The 20,670-nt window shown below is 50.0% G+C and overlaps 1 long non-coding RNA gene across 2 annotated transcripts; it reads left to right on the top strand.

The window, feature by feature from the left end:
* Nucleotides 1-517: 517 nt before the first annotated feature.
* LOC107309137 (uncharacterized) lies at nucleotides 518-5,526 on the top strand. 2 transcript variants are annotated; one of them, XR_014942977.1, is made up of 3 exons: nucleotides 518-725; nucleotides 3,271-3,460; nucleotides 4,051-5,526. It is a non-coding gene; the product is annotated as an uncharacterized LOC107309137 (long non-coding RNA). The 2 variants fall into 2 exon arrangements; XR_001553085.3 differs by having other exon boundaries at nucleotides 598-725; nucleotides 3,268-3,460; nucleotides 4,051-4,914.
* Nucleotides 5,527-20,670: the final 15,144 nt, after the last annotated feature.

Genomic DNA, 20,670 nt, shown 5'->3' with positions numbered 1-20,670 from the left:
CCAATAGATCACCTGTCAGATGGGGTCATCTGGGATCCCCCCAGCAAGGGGTCGGTGGCTCAGGTGCCAAAACGTGTCACCGCTCTCTGGGAGCGTCTCATGTCCTCTGCCTGCTGGGACACCCCGTCCTCTCCCCGGACCCGCGGTAGAGGCAGACGCTAACCGCGATTTAGAGTCCTCCCCGCCTCCTCTGCCCGCTCCCGGCCACATCCGCCGCTCAGGGAGCAGCAGGAGGGTCTCCAGACAATCTCTCGCCCCTCCCGGGGCAGCTCCCTGCCCGCCCCGGCTGCTCCCGAGCCTCTCATCGATAACCATCGGCTATTTGCAAGGGTAAACAGCGACAGAGCCGGCGGCACAGGCGAGGGAGGGAGGGAAGGAGGGGGAAAAGCCTTGTCTGCCTCGGGAGCACCACCCGTGGCACAGCGAGCGCTGCGGCGGGCAGAGCCGCACGGAGAGCAGCGGGCGGAGGGGTCGCGGGCGCGGGGCCGAGCCCAGACTGATCTGGGGGGGGGCCCGTCCCGTCGGGGCAGGTCCCGGGCGGGGCCGGGTGGTGGCGGCGGCCTCCAATGGGGGCTAGAGGGGGCCGCTCTGTGGGGTTGCCCGCTGCCCGCTGCCCGTTACCCGCTGCCCGCTACCTGCTCCGCTCTGCTCGGCGGCTCTCGGCGGGAGGCAGCGGAGGAGAGAAGCGGCCGGAGAAGAAGACGGAGCCGGGCTGCCGAGAGCCGGTAAGAGCCTGCCCGTGGGCCGGGGGAGGGAGGGCTGCAGTGGCGAGGCTTTCCCGCTAGATGTCTGCGCAGCTAATGATTGCGGAGGGCTCTGCCCTGCCCGAGTGTAGCCCCCGAGAGGGCGACCCTCCGGCCGCTTTGAAGTCTGCCATCCCTGGTTCATATGAAACTTCTTTTCCCCCTTCCAACCCCTTTTCTTTCTCTTTATTTTCTCGTTCTTTAACGAGCTCTGTGCAGCTTAATCTCGAATGAAACACCGATTTCTCCACAGAGAACGCGTTCTGCTGCACGATTCATGCTATTGGAATCCCTTTATGACCTTTGATGTGTTTAAATAACACGGTAAAGCTGTGCACACACCTCGGATTAAACTTTAATCATCCGAAGTCAAGGACGTCCAGGTGGTAAATGACTTTACTTTGACATTTCTACTTTAGAACAATATATGATCCCGGCGCAGGTCAGAGAGACGTTCCCGTTCTTCTCACCCTCAGAAGTGCAAATAATGCTTTTGCCAATAGAGATTAGAAACTCGTTGCTCCTGTTACCTTATTACAAAACAAAACAAAAACAACGAGCTCCCCGAAAACAATGATCAGAACAGAAATAAAGAAAACAAAACTGAACCAAGAGTCATGGCTCCCAGGTTTCTAGTTCCGTAGCGTACCTTCAGACTCCTCAAAGGGCTGGGAAAGCCTTTCTCACTGTTAAGCACCGCTCTGCCTCCCTCAGCGTGTGTGCGTACAGTGACCCGTACAGAAACCTAGTGAAGGCTTTCGGATGTATGTGTGTACGTATAGTTGCATAAAATTACGATCGTTTTAAACTTAAACATTTCAAGTTGGCCAACGACCCTGCGCGTTTCCTTATCAGAAAGCCTTGCCTCTGACCAGCTCCGTCCGAGCTCAGTGCTTAAACCCCCCTCAAAATCCTCTGCAGGGTTTCCTTCTGGTCCCTGCAATGAGGACACGGCACTTGAGCCCAAGGTGAGCTGCTCCTCGCGAACAAAAAGCGCAGCAAATGATGTCTGTTTAATAGAAATCTGGAACTCTTTATTTGCTACGCCGCTAGCACCTGGTTTTAAATCAGACAACTTTTGGTTAACACGTACAAGTGAGGGGGATTTGTGGGCCTTTTTTATTGGCAATCAATCGGTGACAGCTAATTTTTGTGCTGATTTTTACTAATGAATCCTTGCTTCGCCTTGACGTATGCTTGGAAGCCGTGGAGCACAGGGAATTAAAGCCAAACTTTCACACGGAGCTTTAGGTCCTGGGCTGTGTTGAAGGAAAGGCCCAAGCATGGGAAATCTCATCCTTTAAGAAGAATAAAAACGTTCTCATCGCCGGTTTGACCCACCGAGGCTTTACACGCACTCTGAAGGAAATTAAAATGTGAAGAAATACCGGGGAAATTATAGGAGAACCGGCAGGAGGGAGGTGGGCTCAGGCTGCAAACAGAAGGCTCCAGCGGGCAGCGCAGTCGCACGGGGAGGAAAGGTGAAAATTGGTCCCCGCAGTGGAGAGGGGGCAAGTTCAATTCCTCGGACACTGAACGCTCGCAGTCCGGCGACCTTCACGGCACACAAAGGGAGATGAGAGAACAGCCGCCTTGGAGGCGCGGCGGGAGGAAAGCAAAAGGGCATCGGCGCCTTCCTGCTGGACTCTGCCCCCTGGTCCCGCTGGCTGAGTGGTGCCCCACGGGTCCCCCTGGGTGCAATGGGGCATAGAGGGGAAGAAGCCTAACGCGATCACCAGGAAGAGCCGAGGCTGTGCACCGACCTTGTAGAACCCCGGGGACCTTACGGCGGTGGTTTCGTGGCGTTCGGAGGCGTTCAAGAAGAAATCAAACCTCTTCGCTCAGCTTCTTTTGTTAGAGCTGCGGGTGGAGGAGCCCAAATCTCTGCTCCGCACTCCCCGACAGTCGAGCGCGTTACCTCCGCGGCCGTACAGGCAGCATTACCGCCCTCTGTATCGGCGCCTCTCTGTGTTCATACCTCTGCTCTAAGGATACACGGTCGCCATAACCGCAGCTCAACGTTAGACAATAAAGTGCTCGCTTATTTCTGAAAGGTCCCCGGAAAACTCTCCCTAAAATCCCCAAGTCGGTTTATTTAGCTGTCCGCTCCTGTCCTCCGTTTATAATTACGAACCCGAGACGTTTAATGTTGGAAAAATACATCGGTTGTTTTATACCCGGACAGAGCCTTTACTTGTGAAACTCACTTCTTTAAAAAGAAGTAAATCTGGAAATAATTAACTCGTACAGTTGAGAACATTATGTTGCTTATACTGTAAACGTGTCCTTACACCTTTACAAGACGTTGCAGAGGACTTACTCAACTAATTGAAACTGTTATATGGCAGCGTTATGTATCCAACATTCTCGTTACATTTCATCTTTATGGACTTTGGGTTTTATTCCTTTCACAGTCTTGTGATTTTTTTTATTATTATTATTTTTATTTTTCCCTTTTTAACATTTTTCCCTTTTTCTTTTCTTTTTTTCTTCCCTCCCCCCCCCCCCGCCTTTTTTCTTTCAGCAGCCGGTTGTTTCATCTGCAAGGAGGGACACCAGAAAGGTTGTGAACGGAGAAGAAATGAAATATTACCCTCTCTATGGAAGGGTCATACCGTCGCGGATACAGCGCTGGAATAGGAGCTGGCTGGGAAAGCATCATTTATAACACAGCCAAAACACTTCTTCCCATCCCAAAACCTGGGAAAGGAATGAATGTATGTATACGGGAGGGTTTCTATACTAACTGGCCAGGGTGGTGGGACCTCTCATAACAATAATAATGATGATGATGATACCGATTACCGAACTCCTCCAGCTACATCTCCGAGCAGAGGAGCGGGGCAGGGCGAATTCGAATGGGCTAAGACATGTACCCATCCTTCTGGGCATGGGCGACGGTCAGCCCCAGGAAAGGACGTGATTTCCCCACGAGAGAAACGTTCCTCACGTGGGTACTGGGAGCAGGGAGCATCTGCGAGAGGGAGTGTGTGTCCGCACGCCGACCCGCTCCCCGCTCCTTCAGTCCGTTCGCCCTTCATGCCATGTGAGCCCACCGCGAGTTGCTCTCCCCGTTCCCTCAGGGGTTCCGCCTCCGGGAGCTGATGGGGACTTTTGTTCAGCCCGGAATAAGTAGCACTCACATCGGTGCATACAAACGCCCGATTCACGGGAAATAAGGACCAGGATGTGGGCTGCTCTCTAGGCTCGTTTACGTCGAAAACGCAGTCCTGCACTGAATATATTATGTTATTTTCCTAGCAGGGGAAATGGGGCTCCTTCAGATGAATAAATGTTTCTCCTGCAGAGATCGCCCCGAAAAACCCGATTGATGAAGGCAAATACATGTCAGACGGGCAAAGAGAAGAAGGAAAATTCCCTAAATATCCAACGGGTCATTTACAGGAGGGAGCGATGCACATCGCACTCACATCTACAGTCCGATACACCACACATGTGTTTGTCGATGTGCTGGACAGCATGTTTGAAATGATGTTTTATGCAATAGTGTTTCGAAGGGCTCGCGAGGAGGGCGGCCAGCGCGGCACATAGAACAGTGCAGCCAGGCGTTGTGCCCAGAAGCCGAGCCGCAGCTCCGTGCCTCCAGCCGGCTGTCAGAGTCAGGACCCGCCCTAGCGAACAGGCGACGAACCTACTTCAAGCCTGTCACCCCGTGTGCTTCACAGAAAGGTGCGGCGAGGGCAGGGAGGGGGAGAGAGAGCTAAGGGAACAGGGGGAAACCCCGACGAGGTGTCGGGGCGAGGGCACCCGACGGGGAGCTGCGGGAGCGGCTGCTGGCGGGCCTCGGGCTGCGCAGGTGCCGGGGTTCCGCGCCCGCGTTGCCTTCACCGCGCTCTGCGGGGCCCCTCGTAGGACACCCAACGCAGGACACCCCTCGTAGGATACCCAACGCAGGCGAGGTGGGGGCGGCGGTACCGTCCCGTCGGGTTCCCGGCCCAGGAGGAGAGGTGAGAGCGGCCGTCGGCACATGTGCGCTGCACACACCGGCGCTGTCTCCTCTCGACAAAGTGGACCCGTGATTAATACCGGCGGACAGCTCCCCCCGACCACTCTCCCCCTCCCCTTTTCTCCTCCCCTCTCGCCCACTCCTCCCGAGGTCCTCCGCTGGTTTCAATAAAAGGCAGGATCCGAGCTTTCTCTCGTTCGAATCAAAGAGGTGTTGCGATTGGCTGAAACGAGGGGCACACGGGATATCTGCAAAGATATTTCCAAACAATACTCGGCCGAGCCTCCCGAAGTTCCTCGGGAAGCGAGCATTGTCTGGTAAAACAATGACAGAAAATAAATCAGTCGTCGGGGTCCCCGTCGGGATCCCGAGGGTTTCAGCCCGGCTCGGTAGCTCGGCTTCCCAGGCTCTCCTACTCATTAGAAGGTTAATAAGAGGCGCCGGAGACTTACCCGGGGGTAACGGCGGGGGGACCGGGCTGCCAAGCCCGCGGCACTGGGGGCTCTGCTAACAGACGTCTGGTCAAAGCAGCTCCGCCTCGGCGGGGCCGTCCGTGAGCACCGGGGCGCTCCCGCTCCGCTCCGAGGGGCTCGGAGGGGGCATCACCGCCGCGTCGGGCGGCTGGGAGTGGGCTGCTTTCAGCGCGCTGCTCGGCCGCGGCCAACGAGTGTTTTTCGGGAGGGTAAGCGGGCGCAAAGCCTCTGTGCGGGGGTAAAACTCGTCTTGTGCGTGCGGTGAACCAGAGGAGCGTTTCCCTTCGGAGTAATATGGAATTTATCGACTAAAAAGCGAGCAAATAAACGTTATTCTGGAGCGTATTTTATATCCCAAAGACTGAATTCTCACGTCTTCACAGAGGCCTATAAATCTTGCTTTGCACCCGCTTACCCTTCCGAAAGAGATGGCGGAGCAGTGAGGTCCTTTTGGATACTCTCTGCTGATCCCCTCACCTCCCCGTCCCCCTGAACGCTGTGAGTATTCTGCTGCCTTGGTTGAATGGAAGCAAAGATTTTTATGGCCTCCACCGCGACTCCAGTTGAAGAGTTTCACTTGAGAGATGCGGAGATCAGTGCCCCAGAGCTACTTTTTCCGCTGGGGAGCTCAGAGCCCTGTGCAGAGCCGGTGTTGTGCCGGTCAGTGCGCTCATACCGCACAGCTCATGTGCTGTACAGACTGCCACTCTCGGAGGGCCATTTTCACACGGATTTTCACTCCCATACGGACACTCGTTCTAAATCTTGAGAGGCTCAAGCCCAAGGTAGAGCTGTCTAGAGATAAGTAACCCGCCCCAGCGCCGAACTCTTAATGAACAGAATGATCCCACTTTCATCTCGCCCCTCAGAAATACTTTTGCTTAGAAAGGACTGGCTGCTAATTGGGGTGTGCAGTTGCCTTTAATCTCCAACACAGCACTTGGAACCTACCCAGAATGAATTAAAATAAGTCTGATAAACAAGAAGTAAACATGGCTTCCCAGTAAAACCCGTTTTATGATCACAGCTTGTGTGCCACCTCCAAATATTAGGTTTAGGCATTTAGGGCATAAAGAGCAAACCCCTTTTCCAAAGCCGCTAATGCTCACATTTGGTACTGTTTTAATCTTCCCTATTAGAAGGACAAGGAAGGAATATCTTTTGTTCCAGTAAACTCTAGATGGAGTACAAATTTGCATGTTTACACATACTTTCGACGCTGGAACGATCCCCTAAATCTATGGATAAACACGTGGTTTATTTTTTATTCCTTTTTCCCTGAAAGCAGCCTGAGGGAGAGGAATAATCAGCAGAGGAGTTACTTTTTTTCTCTCTCCTCTTCTGCATCTCTGCTGGCGAGGAGAGAGAGCAGAGCCTGTGTAGAAGCGTGTGTGCGGGAGGGGCTCTGTCTAGCACCTCTGCAGACTTTCAGGTTTATACACAGCGAGATGGCAGGGACCACCGCTCCGAGCACCTACAGCTCCGGGAGCTGCGGATCCCTCTCCCACCGCAAAGCGCCGTTTGCTGTTTGTCGGCTTGTTTCTTCTATTTATAGAGTTTCTCCTGAGCTCTCTCCCGGAGCGTGCCCGCTGCAGCGAGATCTGGTTTCCTGGGCGCAGCCCCATCCTTACCCGGCAGCAACGCGCTGCAAATGCCTCCTGCTAAAAAGGAGCGAGCCCGAGCCTCAGGATCCCGTTAAGGACCGGAGTCCTCCCCTGTGCTCCCGGCCAGAAACACAGCACTGCCCCGAGAGCCCCAGAGCTTCTCGAGAGAGCTGAAACCCCTCGTGTTTGTCAAAGGATTTCAGAAAACAGGTGAAGAATTAAGATAGGACTTAATGCCGTGCTTATCGCATGTAAATGAAATATTTAATCTGCCATTTCATCTCTCCTGTGTGCTCAAACACCTCCAAAAGTTCTTTGAACAAATATTTAGTTTCCAAGCTATAAATTCGTCTTATGCAAAGAGAAAGCTTTCAGGATCTCCAGTTTAAACTCGTTCCTACCACTTGTTGTGGTGCTGGGAATTATCAAACCGGTCAGCTTACCTTTCCCACGAGTGGTAATTAACAGAGAGCTGGGGGGTATGTGGGGAGGAATAAAATGAGGAATAATTGCATTCAAATACCGGGAGTTCACAAATTGTGATCAGCAGCCTCCCTACTTCATTCATTTATACAGTTGATTATTAATATTATTCTCAGTATCTCCACAGCAAATCTGAACATGGGGCAACCCTGCAGTATCTCAAGCTCCCCTAATCATTGTCAGAAAGGAAAATGGAGAAATAAAACTGTAAGGGAGGGAATCCTCTATGTCTTTCTCTGATCTATCAGGGGAGTTATCTAAACCGAGAGCTTCTTTTCCTAATCCTTCTTAGATCCAAGAAAAGCACGAGGGGATTGCCTGCTCTTTTAGATCACTGGTTTGGGATGGGATGGGACAGGGAGGGGGGAAGGAGGATCCTTACGAAAGGCTTCCATGGAGGTAGGTGCCCTCCATTTATGAAGGGGAGAAAGCTGGCTGTGGTGACAGTGAGTTAGTGGCTTTGACAGGCAGGTGAGGGGCCCCTTTCCCAGCCAGCCTTTGGTGGGAGGGTCAGGGGGGGAGCAGGAACCTTTTTCCCGGACCCTACACTACTTAGACAGCATTTATGGAAGGATAAAGCTGAACATTGGACAGGACTCCCTGAAGGAAAAGAACCTTTCAGTGGAGCCATCAACCTGTCATCACTGCAATAAAGGTGTAACACACAGGAGTGCTGGTAAGAGCCCAGGGTTTATTTCCTGGCCCTGTCACATGACATGGGGCCAGGGTTACCAAAGGTTACCCCTCACATGGAAAGGATCAGTGGCCATCAGGCAGAGCAGCTACTTCTCCTGCCTCCTTCTCATTTTCTTTTAATTTCAGCTCATGTGAGCATCTGTTAAAAATGGAAATCCACCCACCCCAATTCAGCTACAGCCATACAGGTGAGAAATACCCACTGCCCCTGGAACAGCAGCCAGCTCAGAGCCAAAGGCTGAGCACCTTTCTTCACCCACCTCACACTTCACTCCTTCTCCCAGCTGGTGGAAGAATGCTTCTTCAAGGGAGTCGTTCAGTGTCTTCCAAGCCAATCCCTCTACACTTGTATGCTTACACACTTTGGGAAATGTGTGATGTTTATGGCTGGGTATTGCAGTGCCAGTCCTCTCATGAGTGTGAAATTAGTGCCAGGATTTCTGTGTGAAATCTAGACAAAGACTTGGGCCATTCCTTGTCACGTAATTCTTTGTCATGAGAGAGATGCATACTCTATTATGGCTTCCTAAGCAGTGCATATAGGCACAACAGGGGCAATGACAAGGGAGGCCTGGAATCAGGGAAATAGAAGGGAAATAACCAGAGACTACAGAATTAATAAGAAAGGCTGTTTTCCACAAGAAGTTGGTTATGATGGCTTTGCTGTGGTTTCCTCCAGACAGACACTTGTCAGACAACACTGTCCTACCCAGGATGTGGGTGTAGGTAAATGACTTTCTATTAAACATTCTTGCAATAAAATCTACAACAGAACATAAGAGAGTGTAATGCATTGGTTATAGATCTTGGAGGTTTACATTACTTTTATAGAGGGTTTGGGCTATATTTCAGATTTACTTAGTGCTTACAGAACCAAGCAGTGGTGTGGCAGATGGAATATATTTGCCACCTCTAAAGAGCCTGAACTACGGATGGGTCCTTTGATTCAGCTTTCCACCCCTCCAAAGTCCTGAGGCAAGGATGGCCAGGAACACTTGTCTGTGCCTGCTCTTCATGGGTCAGATAGACTAAGAATGGCCTTTGGGATTGCTCCAGCAGTGTGGAATTACTGGGGCTAATGAATCCTTCATTGTAACTCTTCATTGCTGCTCTTACTGCCACTGCTGCTTAGCACCATTAAACAGGACTCAATTTGGAGACAGTGGAAAACAGATATGTCCCCTACCCTAGTGAGTTTTCTGTCTCTGGGAAAAGAGGTGGTGGATAAGCACTGGGGACAGCTAGGAAACACAAGATAGCAGCAGCTTACTTGGCCATAGTCTGCCCTGGAAATGGATTGGGAACTTAGGTGGCTTGAAAAAGAGCTGACAGCAAGCAGCGATTTTTCTTTTCCTGAGAGGGAAATGGGAGATGTTTTTGCATGATCAAAATGGGTAAAAAGGGAGAGTGGTACAAGATAGAAGCTTGAGAGAAAAGCGTGAAGATTGCCATTCAAGAGAAATTCCTTCCAGTCAAAATCTGCTCTGATGAAAATCGGGCTGTTTCCATTTCAGATGTTGCACAGCAGCTGGGATGCCCCTAAGCAGATGAATTGGATTACAAACTGGATTTGTCCCTTTTCCAGATACAGACTTGTGGAGGAGTGCTGTAAAGTGATCCTAATGAACGGGGTGAGCGGGTGGGTTTTCTGAGCTTATTGTCCTTAAATATCAATATGAACAATGAAGATGTTGTTCCTCTTTAAAATACTACTGGCAATAATGTTCAAAGTTTTCTTTACCATAGAAAAAACTGCCAACCGGTCACTACTGCAGCCATTACCACAAAGTAACTGATATTTTACAGGCCGGGAAGTGGAGTCGGAAAGATTAGGGCTTGCCCAAGGCCACAGAGCCAGCAGTCAGGCAGGAAAGGAGCTCCAGATTTCCTGGCTCCCACTCTCCTCCTAAATTCATCATCCACACTCCAGTGCCTTCTAAACAGACTTTTTTTTCTGAGATTAAAAAAAAAGAAAAGCCTTTCCAACTGGTTAAACTGTGTCACGAGGTTCGGTCCCAAATCTCTGCCATGGAATCAGGGCTGGAATGTGATTTAGCACAGTTTGGAGATGCTGCTTTGGATATATCCCATACAACAGTACATGGCATGTGAGTGCTGTGTAAATATGGTCACAGTCTCAGTGGTTTGAGCTGAGCAGAGTGGTCCGGACAGGAGAGCAGCAGTGTGGGTCAGAACAAGCCCACATGAGCATGGATAACACCAAGGAAAATTCGTTGTTGAGGATTCAGGGCTTGTATGCAGCAAAAAATACCCTGTCACTTTAGCTAGAGTTATGTCCATGCACCCATTTACATAGGCTGCAGAAGAAGTAATGTTTGGTTAAACTGTTCTATAGGTGACGTTTCCATAGATGACATCCCCATTCCTGAGTCATTACTATTTTAACATGCTGGCTGGTTGTCGTCTTGCTGACTAAAATGCTGCTCATACAGAAATGAGAAGCTTAAGCAGGAGTAAATACATAAGTAGGGTATCCGGGTAGCATAGCATTTAGCTGAGGGCCATGATTGATGATTCATCTTTGATTTAGCTGATGTAGCTGAAGAGGTTACTGCTGTTTTTGCTCCAGCTGTAAAAGGGGGATGTCTGCTCCTCAGCCACCGTGTCCGGTGTGTTAATTTAAACTGAAATAATGTTAGGTTAATTAATAACAGTAGCTGTGAATGAAGCAGCTGAAGGTAGAGATCTCTTCTGCCCTGTCAGCAAAGCTGTCAGGGCTCAGGAGTCAGAGATTCTAATTAATGTGTTCCAGCAGTGGTTTCTATAAACCTATTTTCCATCTCACTGTGGTGGACTATGAGATGCTGTGTCCATCAGCTGTGCTGTCATAGCTGTGAGGTGCTAAATTGCATCTGAGTGCATCATTATTTCTCAAGTGTTCTGTCAGGCACAATGGGGGTGAGCGGGTCTACTCTGCTCAAACAAGGCCTCCTCCATTTCCAGAGAAACTATACCCAACCTCTGTCCAGAATTTAAGTGCCCTGCATTGTGGTTTCAATTTAAAATCTACATGGAGACTTATGGGAGCCCTTTGTCTCATCCGAGTTTAATTTGATTACACTTAGATGAGATGAATTTGGTGCAAACCATCACAGGACACTCGTGTTGAACTAGGAAGTTAGTGAAAGGATTATGCCATGCTAATTAGCATCTGCTATTAAGATAGGATCTAAGTCTAAAATACAATGGGCCTCCTCGAGTACTTCCATAGGTGAACATTCTTGTTCTTAATGAGATCCTGTGTTCTCCCTTATCTCCATTGCAAACTTGGGTTTGTCTAACAAGGAAATTCACCCAGGCTGAGACTGGGTGTGGATCTGAGGTGGAGTAGCAAGTTCTGCACGGATGTTCGCAGCCATTTCCATGTGTGAACAAGTCTTTAGCCTCCAGTCACAGACTTCTTTAATAACAGTTCTGTATCTGGAGCTGTGTCACTCTACAGATTACAAATTACTCAATGAACTTGCCTGGTACTTAGGTCAGATCCATCTCTCTGTTGTGTAGGAAGCAGATAGGCGTCCGAAAGCTAGCACCCACTGAAAAGTGTTCATTGGCTCAAAACAAATCTCTACCACTTTTAACTCTGTGATACACAAATCCTCTGAATTGTGCAGATTAACTTCTGCCATACAGAGGGTGTGTAAAATCCTCCCAGCAGAAGGCAAAGAGGGAAGAAAGACATATTCCCTTAGTACATCCAAGATGCATCTGAATTCAAGTATTTGCTTGCAGGAATCTCTAGTTTGTGGGTGTTGGTGGGAGACTGCCACTCCTTAGGAAGTATCTCATGTATGAGTGTAAAGGCTTGATGGAAAGTATAGTCTATGGGCAGCACATCTGCCATTCACGTAGAGATGGTGCCTTTCTTTTGCACTGGAGTGAGAAGCCCACAGGAACTTGGCAGAAGGGCTACCTTCTTTCTCCTGGCTCGCTTTTTAAGTTCTTTTAGGATATGTTGTTCCTACTAGGAGATACCACATCCAACACTTTGCTAGAAGCCCAAGTGCTCTTCATGGACCACTGGTCTCTCTGAAGCGGTTGAAAGCAACTATGTTTTCACTGAGAATATCCTTAACTCATACATGAGCGCCTGTCCTAAGAGTGAAGAGCTGGCTTCTATTCTAGACTGCTTTCAATGAGGCACATACAGATCTCCTGTAATCTGCCAGAGCTCTGACGAAGATCCACATGTTGCCTTCCTTGGCATTTACACTGTGGAGCTCTCCTGCAGAGCCGTTTCTTGCAGGGGAGGTAGAGATGGCTCTCTCTAAAGGTTGCGCTATCATCAGGAAAACACTTGGCAAATGCAGAGCACAGAAGTAAGGAGAGTGGAATAACATCCCTGTATGGGGAGACGAGCTGAGAATTCCCCCCTACGCAAAGAGCTATCAGGTTTAGAGCACTACTTTCCTGATTCCTGTCATCATTGCCACTTGCATTTGCTTCTCTTGAGCTGGTGATGACTGGCTTCAGCCCTAACCTACTGCAAACACAGACCCTTCGGCTCTCCCAGCAGCTGCTCTTCCACTGTCCAATTTTCATGCTGAGGTATCCATTTGATTTCATCCTAATCCACACAAAGTTCGGATTTCTCAGTGCTTGGAGAATTCTGACCCAGCAGGCACCAGAGTGGTTATTATATGGGATTAATGCATCTGCTATACAAAGATTCCTTCAAGACTATTTGTGTTTTTTGGGTTTTTTTTGGGGGGTGGGGGTGGGGTTGGGTGTCTTTCTCTTATTTTTTCTGTCACAGTACATGCTTGAAGAATATTTTAACCCTTCTTTTGGCGTGACTTTGTGTGTATGTGTGCATGTGAGTGTGTGCCTAACCCCCTAATGTGGGTGCAAGTTAAGGGATTGGTTTACAAACCCACATTTCCAAAGCACTAGGTCTTGCATGGATCTGGCATGGAAACTTCAGGAAACAGCCAGAATTCAAGTCGTCTCCACTCCCACCCTTTTTATTTCTGTGAATGAGTATGTAAGAGACCTATAAATCCAAAACTGTGCAGGCGTGGAGGAAATCATAAGAGTCAGCCTGGTGATATTACCACGGGGAGCTGTGAAATCACCGAGGATTTATACAAGCACACACGGCGATGTTGTCATTAAAAAGGAAAAAAAAAAGAAAAGAAATGGAAGGATGGCTGTTTGGCTGTGTGCTGTGTGTGGCAGCCACTTAGGACACATGGTTTCAGTATGCCCACTCTGTGTTCTGCTGGGAGCTGCCAACTCAAGGGCAGAAAGTTTTCCAGTTCCACCACCTGATTGGAAATCAGCCCCTTCTGGGCCAGTATAAAGCAAGACAGAGTTGGTTTGGTGACTTTGGCACTAGGGGAAAGGCTTGTAGGGGAGAGAGGTCATTCCCATTGCTACATTCCAAGCTGCCGTCACTGAGGCCAGCCTCCAGATGACCTCAAAAGGATCTGAACCATCTCCCTGCCCCTGCTGTAGGGTAAAAGTATAAGCTTCATGCAATTAAAAATGTTCTGACTGCCACAAAGTTTGGTATCCTGTCTCCCACCATCTCAACAGAAGATGCTCTTCAGGGTGCAGTGTGCAGCGAGCTCAGCCCATGCTGCTCTGTTGGACTGGGTTGTTGGATTTGTCTCCTCCACAGGAAATCCACATGTGTGCAGTCACCTACGATGGGATGGGTAGTCAGCTCTCACTGCGCAGCTTCCCCTGCAGCCCCCAGGCTTGCTCCTTCCCCCAACTGGGAGGCAGTTTGGCAGCACACGCTCTTGGCTTTATCCTATTTCTAGTGCATCTCTTGTACCCAGCCTGGGTGCCAAAGAGCATTTCCCCTTTCACACTATATGTATCCGAGTTGGAAGGGTTTTGTTTTATTTATGATTCTTTTTAAATTTATATGGATTTTCAAAAGGAACATAGAGAACTATAGGTAGGGTTTTCCTCAAGCACTGTAGTGACTGCAATTAAACATCTAAAACCATGACAAAGTAGAACTAACCTGCTCAGATTTTTCCCTTCTCCAAGGAGTCCTTATTTGCCATAAGGGAAATGGGAGCAGGGAGGGGGTCGGGGATGCCTTAGCAAAGCGTGGCTCCCCGTAAAGTGCACTTCATGCGTCTCAAGGGCCCGGCAACCTGCTGCTAGGCAAAACAGAGTGAAAACGTGTTTAAAGCATGTGTGCCTCCTCTCGCTTTGTCTGGTGTCCGGCTCTGCAGAGGGGACAGAGCTCCGGCTGCGGGCCGGGCCGGGCCGAGAGCTGCGGGCGGCGGCTCCCATCCCTGCGGTGCGGGGGTTGAACCCCGTGATAATCCTCTAGGGGAATGGAGAGAGAAGAGCTGGAAGGGGGGAAAACCGTGAATGGAAAAAAGTTTCAGAGCTTTCCCTACGGGACCGTCTTGCTGTGTTGGTGCCAGAGGGGAAGAAGATTAAGATCAGGTCATTCGTGTTTCCTACCCAGCACGAGTCGGGGCTAAATCGAAAATCGGCAATCGAGGCGTACCTGAGCACTGAACAAGAAAGGAGCAGCACGTGGGATGTGTCTGCAGACTTTCACTTTATATTCTCTTATTTTTTTGATTGGAAGCAAGACCAAAAGCATTCAAAATGGGCTTCGTGGATTGGAAATGAAGGACTCTTCCATTGCTGCGTACCCATGGCAGGAAGCATGTGCTGGCACAATGGTGTGGTCCTTCAGGTTTTGAGCAGATTTTTTGCAACTGGATCTTAACAAAAGAACAACAGCAAAAAGAATATATCTGTATGTGTAAGTGTAATAATGTGTGTGTGTGTATGTTTCTATGTATATATGTGGATATGAGTATCAGAGAAGATGTGAGATAAGGCACACACGATAAAGCAAAGTGGAGAGTGTATGTTATGTCTTGGGACAAGCTAGTGAAGCCAGCTAAAGCACAGGGGGGTGTTTATTCCATTGCACTTACACTCTGCACATCTAGTCCTCAGCCACCTGTAATATTTTGGGTACCTGAAGGAGTGTGACGGGGAAAGATGGACAGCTGAGGCCAAACTGAGGCCATGTGCCATGGCATTGTCAAGATGTTATTCTGGAAGGACTCGTTCCAGTTCAGATGCAACCTGTAACGCTTTCTCTCTCTAGCCACATTGCCAGCACTTTTACGTTGGTCTGAGCAAAATGTTATTGGCCTGGAAAAACGATGCTAATGTCAACTTGGAAAGAACCAGAGAATTTGTCCTGGATTGTGACACTCAGAAGGAGGCATCGCGAGGTGCAGGTGCCCCCCAGTCGCTGGGGATGCCGCGGTCTCTCTGTCTCCTGCCCTGGACGGGGTGCCGCCCGTCCGCCCGCTTCTATTCCTAGAAGGGCTTCTCTGGCAAGGGGAGAAAAAAAAGAATGGGCGAGCACCTGGCAAGGCTCCTTTCATCTCTGCGGCCCATCAGCAGTGGGGGGCGCAAGAAGACAGCAGTTTGTGTAGAGTCGCGGTGATCACAGCCGGGGACCGCCGGCCGGGAGGGAGGAGGAGGTGGGATGCGACGATTGGCGCTGAGGGAGAAGGGATGCTGCGCACGGAGGAGAGAGGGAGGCATGCGCAGGGCTGAGCTGGACTGGAAACAGGAATCTCGGCTTCGGCCAGAGCCCCGCAGAGCCAGGGCTGGGCCGTGTTCCCTCCTCGAATCCTTCATGGGTGCCAGGGACTTCGGGATTTGTTCCCGGGAGATGAGTCTCTAAAGGCGTGTGCTCCGAGCCGACAGAGAACCAGATCTGGACAGCACGGAACAGCACTGCAGGACAGCCCTGAAGAGAGCAGTTAACCACGTCTGCAGCCTTCATGCTATTAGCCGTGCCTCGGGCAGTTCTGCCCTTCCTGAGAAACAACCCCTGCCTTTCCCTGCCAGGGCTTCCCAGTATGTGCTCATTTCCTCTTTCAGAAACAGCAAACACACAGGCACTTGAGCTTTGCTTCTAACATTAGCCTTTCTCACGCCCACTTTCAGGCAGGGCGGTTGCATGAACGTGCCCTGATTTCTCTCTCCCACACAATGCCAATACATCCCAGAGATGGTCAGTCTCTTAGCTGCAGGCTTCCTACCTCAGCTTTCAAGATTCCCTGTTTGTTCCTAGCCGAACTCAGTGCCTACTGGCAAAAGTGTGTTACGTACTGTGAAAGTTTTCTACTCCTCTGCTTTTGTCTTATTTTGTTATCTCATAGGCTCAATAGTCTTCTGAAGCACGATGAGAGAAGCATGATTTGCTTCTGAAGCAAAGCTGAGCTCTGAGAGCACGGAGACAAGCATGGGTGTGCAAGCTTGATCCCCATCAGCACAATTCATCTGTGCTGTCAGCAGTGCTTAGGACACTGCTCCACGCTCACCTGCCACAGGAGACACCCCTGTCCCTGGCCAGTGGACCATAGGTTGACCAGACAGGGGAAGGAGAGGTGGTGGGAAGGCATTGGTGCACACAGGATGCAAGCCCTGGGCAGAGCTGAGTCAATCAACTTGAAGTACTCAGCCAGAACTCTGATGGATGCTCTGCTTTTGTTAGACAAACCCAGCCTATGGATGCACTATGCCTGAGAGCTCTGCATGCACATATTGGTGCAAAAATAAACTGGGCAGCCATAGCTGCTGTCAGGGTGCACCCTGGTAATTTGGTATTATTTCAGCTTGAATACCTGTAGTCAAATTTTATTGAATTCATGACTGGATGTTTGACTTTTGACTCATGATAGTAGATATCGGGTGAGAATTTCAGTCAGAGTGTCCCTGGTCCATATTTGAGGTTTGTTTCTTTGTCTTTTTGTTTGATTATTTTCCCCTGCGTAGAACATGAATGAGACAGAGATGACCAAAAACTTCTGTCTCAGTCCAACCACTTTTCTCAGAACCCTCAACACAGAGTGAAGAAATTTCCATTGAGATGGTTGTGCTGTGTAGTCTTTACATGTATTTGTAGTTTGTTCCCATAAGGTCATTTTTTCTCCTATGTGAATCAAAAGGAAAATTCTCCTTCTTTCCAAGTGATGTACAGTTGTGTCTCTGGAGTTTCCACTTCGGAAAATGCTTGAGCAACCAATCCCCTGATTGTGAGAGGTCCCTCAGCTCTTCAGAGAAACCTTCCATAGAGATTTCTTGTTCCTTTCCTGGGGAAGAAAAGGGTCCCCAGGATCCAAGTATACGAGCTGGGACTTTTGGAATCACAGAAGCATAGAATAACTTGGGCTGTAAAGGACTTTAGGGCCCATCCAGTTCCAACCCTCCTGCAATGGCCAGGGCTGCCACCAACTCAGGCTGCACAGTACCCCATCCAATCTGACCCTGAGTGCCTCCAGGAATGGGGTATCCACAGCTTCTCTGCACCCATTCTCCCTGGCCAGAGCAGATGGGGATTCCACTTCTATCTCTTGGGTCTGTCCCCAGTGCTTTGAGCTTCAGCTATACCTCTCTGCCCTAGCTTGATAAGAATGTGTAAAAGTAGCTTTGCTCCAGCTCAGGGTCAATTGGGCCCATACAGAGCAGAATCAGGCCTAAAGCTTCACGATGGCTGGGAAGAGAAGGGCTGCAAGAGGGTACAGACAACTGCCAGCTGTATCTGCACGCTATGCGATGAGGCAAACACCAATGACACAATGTGTGACGAATGTCCCTTATTCAGCCATTCTTCTTGGGGCACAGACACATATGGTGGGGGTTCTGGAAGTGCACAGCATGAAGAGGTGGGGGCTGAGTTCTCCTTCAGTTTAATCTGAAAAAAAACCAAAACCAAAAATAAAAAATCCATGGAGCCATTATAATGCTGTCCATTTTCACTTACCTGTGCCTCCTGCTGTATTAAATTCACACTATATATATTCTTGTGTTTTCAAATCAGTGAGTTTGCCACGCAGATCGTGTTTTTACAGTTCCTGGTAACATTAAAAAGATGCCGCAGTTTTATGGCTCTCGACGAGTCTGGAAGTGATAGCAAGTGAAATCGAAAGCCCAAATTCCTTCACAATGTACTCACTGACAACAGTGAAACGGCAGATCTGGTTTCCACAAGCAAACTGCCCTGGCTGTTCTAGGAGCAGAATAAGGCCCTTCTTCTTCAGGTTTTGATGGAGTAAGCTATGATCTCTGAAGCCTTTGGTGATGGCAGGCAATTGCTGCAAGGAAAATAACAATAAAAAGAAAAGGCAGATGCCCTGTGTACAGATGCCTGGATCCTATATTCAGAGTTGCACAGAGGCAGAGATGTGTCCTGGATGGGATCCTGTAAATGCCATTACACGCTCTCTTGGGCACATCCCACTCGCAGCTCTGTCCTCTCCTCAACGCCACTTACGTGTTGTTTGCTGTCAGTGTATCAGCTTGTATTTACGCCCAGCATCATGCACCCATCATTCTCTTCTTTCCAAAGCTTCCACCTCTAACCGGGTCGTAAAAAATACCTTTAATAAAACAGTGATAATTACTCCATTATTGTTAACAGTATCCATTAAAAATGTAAAAATAAGCTGTCTGACGGGTTTCGTCACCCGTTTGCGTTGCGTATCAGCCTTTTTTGGCACTAAATTGTTATGCGATATGACAGTGCTTTCCCCCCCTTAGGGAGACGACAGGGGCTGTGTTTCAGACGGGATGATGGTGCACAGTGGGATCACAGCCATCACTAGACAGCACCGGCCCGGAGTTTTCATACCCGATGACCGACAGGAGAAAAGAAATCTCCCTTGGCTAAGAAATATGTGATGGATTTTTCTTTCTCAGGGCTCCACACTTCAGAAGGACACCTCTGATTTATGACTGTGTTACTTAGGAAATGTTTGAATGCCCCTCTGTATTTCTTTGGTTTGGGATGGGAATGTGTTCGTTGCCTATTTGTACATCGGGAGTCCCTTCTGCTGCTATCCGTGCATTCTGGCTGCTGTCTCCCCACTCTCGCCTCAGCCGTATTTCAGCGAGGAGAACTGAAAGGTCGAAGGAATAAATCAGTTTGGAAAGTTTTGAGGATAGTTTTGACGTCTTGATTGTGACCAACAGAACGAGGGAGAGTTCATTAAAATCTCTGTAGGAAAAAGAGAAAAGAAAAAAAAAAAAAAAAAAAGAAGAAGAAAAAGAAGGAAGAAAGAAAGAAAACCCCGTAGAGATATACTTTCCAATCTGCCTGGAAATTAATCCCAAATGAGGGAGTCTCCTTCCAAATCGGACTTGACAGATCTGTGGGAAACACAAGGCAGAGGCACAGCCGGAGCCGTTCCCGACGCAGCAGCACCGGGCAGGGAGAGGGGAGAAGGACGGGACCGGCTGTACGGGAAGGGGCTGTGCTGGCCGTGCATCCTACTCGGGGGTGTGAAAATAAAGGCAATGTACGAAGCTCCGTGCTAATGCACTTTGAGCCCAATAGAGCCTTTATTATTACTATTATTATTATTATTTGAATTCCCTTAGACTCCATTCGGGCCTTGAGCTCTGTGTTTACTCTTGGCAAATAGATCTGCGTGTACGTGTGGGTGTCTCTCTGCCTGTCCGTGTGTCAGTGTGTGTTTTGCAGCCCGTGCTGCCGCTGACTCACGCTACCCCTCACAACAGCCAGCAGCACGGGAGCAACAAACATGGGGGGTGGTGTCCCCGTGGGATCGGGCTGAGAGCGGGGTGAGGAAGGAAGCAGCAATGGATCATAAACGAAAATGATCACATCGGTGTGGATAGGCCGGCATAACCCATGGGGACCGTCGCGAGGGCTCCAGACTGATGCAGATATGAAGATTTCCTGCAAACTTCCCGGCAGTCATAGTGTACATCGGCCGGTCTGCGGGAGCTCCCATGCGTTCTGCATTCAGCTCCCTGTTACTGTTCTATTCAGAAAGAGACACGAACGTCCCTCCCTAGAAGCCCCAAAACTCAGTTATGGGGAGTTGCGCAGACACAATCGACCTCCTCGACTACCTGCCTGAGCCAGGAGGGAGTCCGAAGGAGAACTTCCCCGTGAGACCGGCTCTAAGCGGGGCCTCGGGGGAGGCGGACCCTTCACGTAGTCCTCAGAGGAGATGGTGACACAAAAGCAGCCCGTAGGGAAGAGAAACGGCGATGCCACCAGGCGTGGATAGCGGCCACCGGAGCCCCACGGGCGTGGAGCTGCCCGAGCCGCCCCGTCTGCCCGGCCCGCCTGCTCCGCTCCGCACTACCCTCATCCACTTGCACCTCTCCCCATCCCAGCTCCGGCCTTTGGGAGCAGGAGGCGGTGGAGACGGGCTGCTCCGTCACTCCATCTATCCCTCCTCCAGTAGCTGGGCCCGATTCTGCATCCCGCTTCTGAGGGTCCCCTGTCCCTGTCCGCTCCCAGGAGACGGAATGAGGCGGGTCCTCGTCCGGAGCACGAAGGGCGCACACCGGGTCTGAGGCTGGCAAGGGAAAAGAAGGGGAAGGGAAGCGGGAGGGGAGTTTTCTATACATAGGCAACACACGTGTGATGAAATAGGTGCGGTCTGAGCAGGGTGTGTGTGCCCGTGAACAAGTACGCGTGTCACACAGGCAGAGAGAGAGATTGGTGGCGGTACCCTGTAAAAATTCCTGCTTTATCCCCCTGAAATCAGCATGCGAATTGCTGCAGCACATCTTCACCCATGGACCGAGGTGATCGGGAATCTGTTTGTTTGTCTGCCTGTCTGCCTCCTCGCTCCCTGTTCACGGGGCTCTACAGAAAATCCCAGCGTGTTTCCCATTGCGCTGCCCATTCCCTACCA

The sequence above is a fragment of the Coturnix japonica genome, chromosome 2 (assembly GCF_054131305.1).
Source record: "Coturnix japonica strain WE chromosome 2, WE-NBRP24, whole genome shotgun sequence".
Lineage (NCBI taxonomy): Eukaryota > Metazoa > Chordata > Aves > Galliformes > Phasianidae > Coturnix > Coturnix japonica.
Note: the sequence above shows the minus strand (reverse complement) of the source record. Positions and strands in the feature narration are given on the sequence as shown.